Here is a 7,582-nt window from a genome sequence, read left to right on the forward strand (position 1 = left end):
ACAAGGAGATGTAGCAGGGTAGCCATAAGGTAATGATAACCAAAGTTTGGGAGGAAGGGACAGAGCCTACAAACATAACAGTGCACTAGCAAATAAGATCAGAGTAAGGGAAATGGTAAAATTACAGAATCAAAGGCTCTTTATCTGAATGCAGACCACATTTGTAACAAGATGGATGAATTTATAGCACAAATGGAAATAAATTAGTATGATAAGATAGCCAATGCAGAGGCATGGCTGTAAAGTGACCACAGTTGGGACCTGAATATTCAAAGTTAATTGACATTTTGGAAGAACAGGAAGGGGGTGGCTCTGTATATAAAGGATGAGATCAGTTGTGAGCAATGATCAAAGTTCAAAGGATCAAAATGTAGAATCAGCTTGGGTGGAAATAAGAAATTGCAAAATAAATAATTCACTGGTGGGAGTAATTTATGGGCCGCCTGACAGTAGCTGCATTGTAGAACAAAGTATAATCAAGGAAATAATGTAGCTTGTAAGAAAGGTACTGCAATAAGTATGAGAGATTTGAACCTTCATATAGATTGGATGAATCAAATTGGCAATAGTAGTCTGGAGCATGAATTCATAGGGTTTATCAGACTAATGCATTCTGAAATCAAACAGGTTGCAATGTGTTCTAAGACAGGATTAATTAATTATCTCATTGTAAAGGGTCATTTAGATAAGAGTGGTTATAACATGATAGAACTTCACATTAAGTTTGAGGGTGAAGAATGTGGGTCTGAAACTAGTGTTTTAAACTTAAATAAAGGCAATTATAAGGATATGAAGACAGAGGTGGCTAAATGGATTGGAAAAGTCGGAGATATTTAAGGAGATATGTTATAATTATCACAAACATGTAGTTGTGATATTATAAATTTTGTAAAAGAAAGCTAATCTTTCTTTTAAATGGACACAGGAGCCTTAAAATGGCTTCCAAAAATCACCTGAACTGCAACCTCAATTGCAATATTTGTCAAGCTTCCAGAAGGTTTCAAGTGGATCACAAATAGACATACACAGACATGTGAAGATATTTGAAATACAATGCACATTTCCACAAGGGTAAATTGAAACTCATTGGCAATGGCCTCCATGGAGGTGTGAATCATTCTTTCCTATATCACCAAACCTAGAAGAATGGGAGCCATTCAAGTTAATAGCTGAGACATTTGAAAAGTTGATTACTTTGGCTAAAAGACAATGGATGGGACTATGCCCCAGACCTGGACTAACCCGATATCTAATCTGGAGCATGATTCAAAAGTTTGGAATAGCAGCCATTTTGAGTTTTGAATTGTATAAAGTCTGATTGAGAATAGTCATCTTATGCAGAACTACCATGAAGAACTCTGAGAGACATCAACAGAGAGGGCTCTTGGCCAAGGGAGAACAAAGAGGAAGGTATCCAGAAATCAACTGCTGTTCTGCTGAAAAAGAATCTAACAATATTTCAAATGTTGTAACCACACAACTAGTGAGGAACAAGAAACCTTTTCTCTCTCCCAAAACCTGCTGAACTCCTGAGTCCACCTGAAAGGGTAAATACCAATGAATCGACTACAGAAACCATTGCAGTTGCTGAACACAACTATTCAGCATCAACCTTTCACTCCAGGCAACCAATACATTTTGCAAGCTATGGGCCTGCAGTAACATTTTAAAGGACTGAACTGAAGTTCATCTTTATAAGTGTCTTGTATCCTTTTCTACATTTAATCTTTGTATGCCATCAATTAGTAACTTTATTACTTTTACTTATGTAACTTACAGCAGTAGTTTTGTGATAAATTAACATTTATCTTATTTAAAAATAAAGCTCTGCTGTTGCGTATTTTTAAATTGAATCACTTGCAAATTAAAAGCGGGCTGCATACACACATACAAATTCTTAGCTCACAGACCACTTTGTGGTTGTGACAATAATTTTCAACAAAGATATATTCCATTGAGAAAGAAAGATACCACAAGAAGGATGAATCATTCGTGGTTAACTAAACAAGTTAAGGATGGTAACAAATTGAAAGAAAAGATGTACAATGCTGCAAAGATTAGTGGTAGCCTAAAAGTTGGGAAAATTTTTAAAAATGTAATATAAAAGCAGAATATTATTTCAATGGAGAGAGTCTGCAGAAAGCTGTAGTACAAAGGAATCTGGTGTTCCCATGCAAAGGATGACAAAAAAAAGAGAGAAGGAGAAATTAGAGTATTAAGAGAACTAGCAAGAAATATTTAAAACAGGTTGCAAAAGCTTATACTAAAAAGGAAGAGAGTAGCTAAATTAAGTGAAGGCCCCTTAAAGGGTGAGATTGGTGAATTAATAATGGGAAGCGAGGAAATGGCAGAGACTTTGAACACATATTTTGTCTCTTTATTCACAGTAGAAGACACAGAAATCATCCCAAGAATATTAGGAAATCAAGAGGCAAAAGGGATGGAGGAACTTAAAACATTCACAATCACTAGAGAAAAAGTACTAGGAAAAATAATGAGACTAAAGGGTGACAAGTCCCTGGACTTGATGGCCTGAATCCTAGAGTCATAATTAAAGGAAGTGACTGCAGGGATAATGGATGCATTGGTTGTAATCTTCTAAAATTCCCTATATTCTGGAAAGGTCCCAGTGATTGGAAAACTGCACATATGACACCTGTTATGATAGGACAGGTGGTATTTGCCAGGCCGACCAAATCCACTAGAGAAACCTTGCCACATTATCATAACAGTTTTGCAATTTGTATTTATTATGTGAAGGTTTGTGCATTGAATTCAGAAGCAATGAATCCATTAACACCTTTAGAGGTTTTAAAAATTAAATTAAAACATTTATTAGCAAAAGCAAATAATTAAAATATATACACAAGATTATAGTTACACCGTTACTTAATATTATAACAAATTCCAAAATTCCTAATTAACCTCACTCTCAACTATACAACCACTTTAAGGCAACAGTCCAAAATAGATTTTGTATATAGAGAGGCAATCCAGCAGGGTTGCCACAGCACCCACTCGACAGTGGAATTCCAAAGGCTTTTTAACACAACTTTGGTTACTGGAACAGCAGGCTTCTGCAAAGTGGCTAGAGGCTGTTTCCCCAAGTCTATTTCACACTGTGTATCTTTTAGATCTTATATGGCCGCCACCCTGATACAACCTTCCATCCTTCTTTAAATATATTCCTTCCTCTTTAATCTATAAATCCCGTTGTTTCCATTTGTCTTTGGAATTTACTTTTCTCATGCTATAAAAATCTTTCATGTTGTCAATATGTCCTTTTCCTTTTGGGAAAAATAAATGTCATAACCTTGCCCTATTTATCCTGTTAGTTGTAAAACTTTACCATGTTTCTTTGAAAACCAAACACCTCTCCACTTATCTTAAAATGCAAATTTCATTCACACCATATCTACTGATTTTACCCTAGATCACTCATTCGCAATTCAAATACCCTTTTTACACCTAACTCTTTTGATAATTTCAACCTTGCAGTCTATCCAACCCTAATTCAATTAAATCAGCCACACAGACAGAACCATCTACACACACAAACATACCCCACAATAATATGAAAATATGGTAGTTTTGTGACAACAACTATTCAAGAAATAAGGGAGACAGAAAGCAGGAAACCATGGGCCAATTAGTCTAACATCTGTCATTGGGAAAATGGTAGAATCCATTTGGTAGAAATGGACCAATGGTAGAAATCATAATACATTCAGGGAGGGTCAACATGGTTTTGTGTTTGACTAAGTTATTAGAGTTCTTTGCAGGTGTAACAAGCAGGGTGAATAAAGGGGAACCAGCAGACGTGTATTTGGATTTCCAAAAGGCATTCGATAACATCCCACTGAAAAGTTTACTGCACAAAATAAAAGCTCATGATGTTGGGGGTGAAATATTAGCATAGAAAGATAATTGACAAACTAACAAGAAACAGAGAGTTGGGGTAAATGGGTCATTTTCAGGTTGGCAAACTGTAACTAGTGGAGTGCTGTGGAGATCATTGCTGGGTCTTAACTATTTACAATCTATATTAATGACTTTGGCGAAGGACTGTAGACAAATTTGCTGATGATACAAAGATAGATAGAAAAGCAAGTTGTGAAGAGGATACAAAGATTCTGCAAAGGGATTTAGATGGGTCAAGTGAGTGGGCAAAAAATTAGCAGATGGAATATAATGTGGGAAAATGTGAGGTTGTTCACTTTGACAAGAATATAAAAGCAGAATATTACTTCAATTGACAGAATGTAGAATGCTGTGGTACAGGGGAATCTGAGTGCCCTTGTACATGAATCAGAAAAAGGCAGCATGGTGGTACAGCAAGTAATTAGGAAGACGCATAGACTGTGGCTTTTATTGCAAAGGGAATGGAGTATAGAAGTAGGGAAGTCTTGCTACAGCTATAAGAGCATTGATGAGACCACACCTGGAGTACTGTATACATTTTTGGTCTCCTTACTGAAGGCATTAAGGCAACAACAACCCATAGATTTAACTAAACACCAGGCAAAGCATTTTCACCGTACAAATTCAAGATGAGGTTATTTTCACTGTGGAGCCAGTTGGACCAGTTGGAGGCTTACAGCTGCCTTTTGATCTTATGTTGCCTCGACCTGCACACCCAAAAAGCTACTAAACTATACCTACCAGCCCCATTGAATGTTAATTCTCATTGTATCAACAACCTCTTTGAACTTCACTGTTAACAATGAAACCCCTTTCATAACACCAATTTTATTTTGTGAATTTGTTAAAAGTTATGGCAGTAGTAATTTGTAGCCATGTTTATATATTTTAACCTGTGTAATTAATAAAACATTTCATTTAGTTTAATGTAAAAGCTCGAGAACTAGTGGTTTGATTCCTGAGTTTAGAGTCACATCTCAAACATAACACTTAAAATTATTGATTATGACAGTTGTTTAAAATCTGGGATTTTTAAATAACTCCACTTTACCAACTGCATCGGTCATAACACATGTTGTTTTTCTCCCACATGGCAATACTGCTACAGAAATATCTACATGGGCTCCGTATTAGTTGACAGAAAGATGCAAAGCATGTGCAATCTGCCCTAAGGATACCTGCACCTATCACGTAATAAAAGTGTCAGTGGTGCCAGTGGCAGTTACAGGTAGTTTCACTCCAAAGTCCTCTTCTTCCAGCTCCTTCATACAAATACATGCTCCAAAGCCATTCTATTGAGTGCATGCCCAGGATTGGCAACAGTCTGTCTTGCTATCTGAGTCATCTCTATTCCCAGTCACTTGAGGAGGATTGGAAAACTGTACTGCTCCAGCAATTAGCAAAAGGCTTGGTTTCTTGACTCCACATTGATTATGCCATCCATTTGTGATTTGCTAGGATTTTTGTTACCTAATTTGAAAATGCTAATATATATGTATTAAAAATATTAGCAGTCTATGTGAAATTATTGCTTATACTTTTAAGGGGCTTTATCCCATTAAATTTCCTTATTACCCTTTATAAGACGCTTTTTCTTAGCAATTTTTGCCCTCTTAACAAACTTCTCAATTGCGGTGGGAGATTTCCGATAAGTGAGGTTAAATGTACGTAATACGATGAACCCAGAGAGAGAGAAAAAAACATGGAAGCATCAAATGATTTCCTAAAATTTTATTAGGGGTGAACTTGAGGATTCTATTACCGTTCCCAAATCAGACAAAGTAGTTGGTATGGATTCCTTTTAACAAGTGATCAATTAACCCCATAAATGTGGGATTGGTCACGCGATTTGGAGGCTTCACATTTTCACTATGGCGGTAGCAAAGCAGGTGAGTGAGTTCCTCTTATTTGCTATGCGCTGGGAGGAAGGAAAAAAGCGTTCGGTAGAGTTAGGTTAATGTGTGGTGGGATGTCTGTGAATGAGTGTCATACTCTACCTGGGGAAAAAAAGGAACACCTGCGAATGCGGCATTGTACCTTCTCATTTAAATTGTTGGAAGATTTTTTTCGGCGTTACCTTTTAATTACACCAAAGTTTCGCTGCCCGAGAGACAAATACATTATAATTGTTAGAATGTAATTTTACATCTGTATTTTTGATTGCCCGCCTGAGCTACACTTTCAAACTCGCTAAAGCAGGCCTTGGATGGAGTTGAACAAGAAAAGAGAATAGACTGGTCTAATTTTACATGGGGCACATCAAAGTAAACTCTTGTATTTTGCGCTTTACCTTCTGTTGATTTTGACAAACATTGATTTAAATTATTTCCTGAGGTCAAGAACAAATCGCAAATTACATGTATATTGTGTTTCATCACACTTAATGCAGTAAACTGAGTTTAACTAGTTACAGGTGCCACTATTTGGGTGGTTTGTAGTTTTTAATGTAAAACCAAGCTAAATGGGTTGAGGGAATGGTGAGGTTAAAATTGAGAAGTGGCTTTGCTCAATGTTTTTGTAGTGAGGAGTGACAAACGTACCTGTATTTGAAAGGTGTGCAGCACTATCACTAAAAGGAATTAGACTTAACATCATTGGGTGGGGAGAGAACTGCTGAATATAGCTTCTGTTTGGTCTCTAAGTATTCTCTAGGTACCACCTTGTCTGAATTCCTTCTGAACTGAAGGAGGAATTTATCAAATAATTAAAGGATTGAAATCCTGTTGGAATTTAGGTGCTTGTAGAAGAAAACCCATTCCCACTTTTTCCTTGAAGTCTCTTCATTGGGGATGAAACAACAGTTACATGGAGTTAATCTGCTTTGGGTCTAAATAAAAGCAACTTTGTATAGAAATCATTTTTGTTGCAGCAATCCCAGGACTAGAAGGGAAGGAGGGTAAACTAAATTAATTTACTACCATAAGTGAGGTATGGCTGAAAAAGGCCATTCAATGAGTATTTCCATAAACAATCTACACTCCAACTGAGCTTTGATTTTAATACACGATTTCCTGGTTTTTGCCTTTGTTATCCTACCCAGGGATGCATGCTGAACTTTATTGTTCAAGATGAAAAAACAATCTTTTGGCATATGTTCTAGATTTGTCTTTGGAATCCATTCCCACTTTTTCCTTGAAGTCTTTTCATTGGGGATGAAACAAGACAGTTACATGGAGTTAATCCGCTTTGGGTCTAAATAAAAACAACTTTGTATGTAAATAATATTTTTGTTGCATCAATTCCAGGTCCATGGTGCAATGTACAATATAATGATCTGAGCACCCTCAATGGGGCTGCTCTGTCCTATTTTACCTTTCCCTTCCCTATTTGCTGTCTGTTCTTTGTTCGATTTATTCTTCATGGGGCTGTTGGTAAAGCAGCATCTCTGTCAATTGCATGCTGGCCTGAGAATGTGGTGGTGGTGGGTTGTCTTGAATGCAGTTGTAGTTCTTCCTGAAGGTACACACTCAATTGTGTCTGCTAAGGCATTCCAGGATTTTGACTTAGATGATTGATTTGAAGTAAAAAAAAATGTTGTTTTTAGATATATGTAGAGTTCATATTCTAATAGTTTATTCAATTTTTTATGCACCTTAAGGTTTACTTAGCAGTTTTTCAAGAGTCCGAAGAAACTAAGAAGTCCTCTAGGAAGGAAAATCTA

The sequence above is a fragment of the Cetorhinus maximus genome, chromosome 10 (genome assembly GCF_964194155.1).
Source record: "Cetorhinus maximus chromosome 10, sCetMax3.hap1.1, whole genome shotgun sequence".
NCBI lineage: Eukaryota > Metazoa > Chordata > Chondrichthyes > Lamniformes > Cetorhinidae > Cetorhinus > Cetorhinus maximus.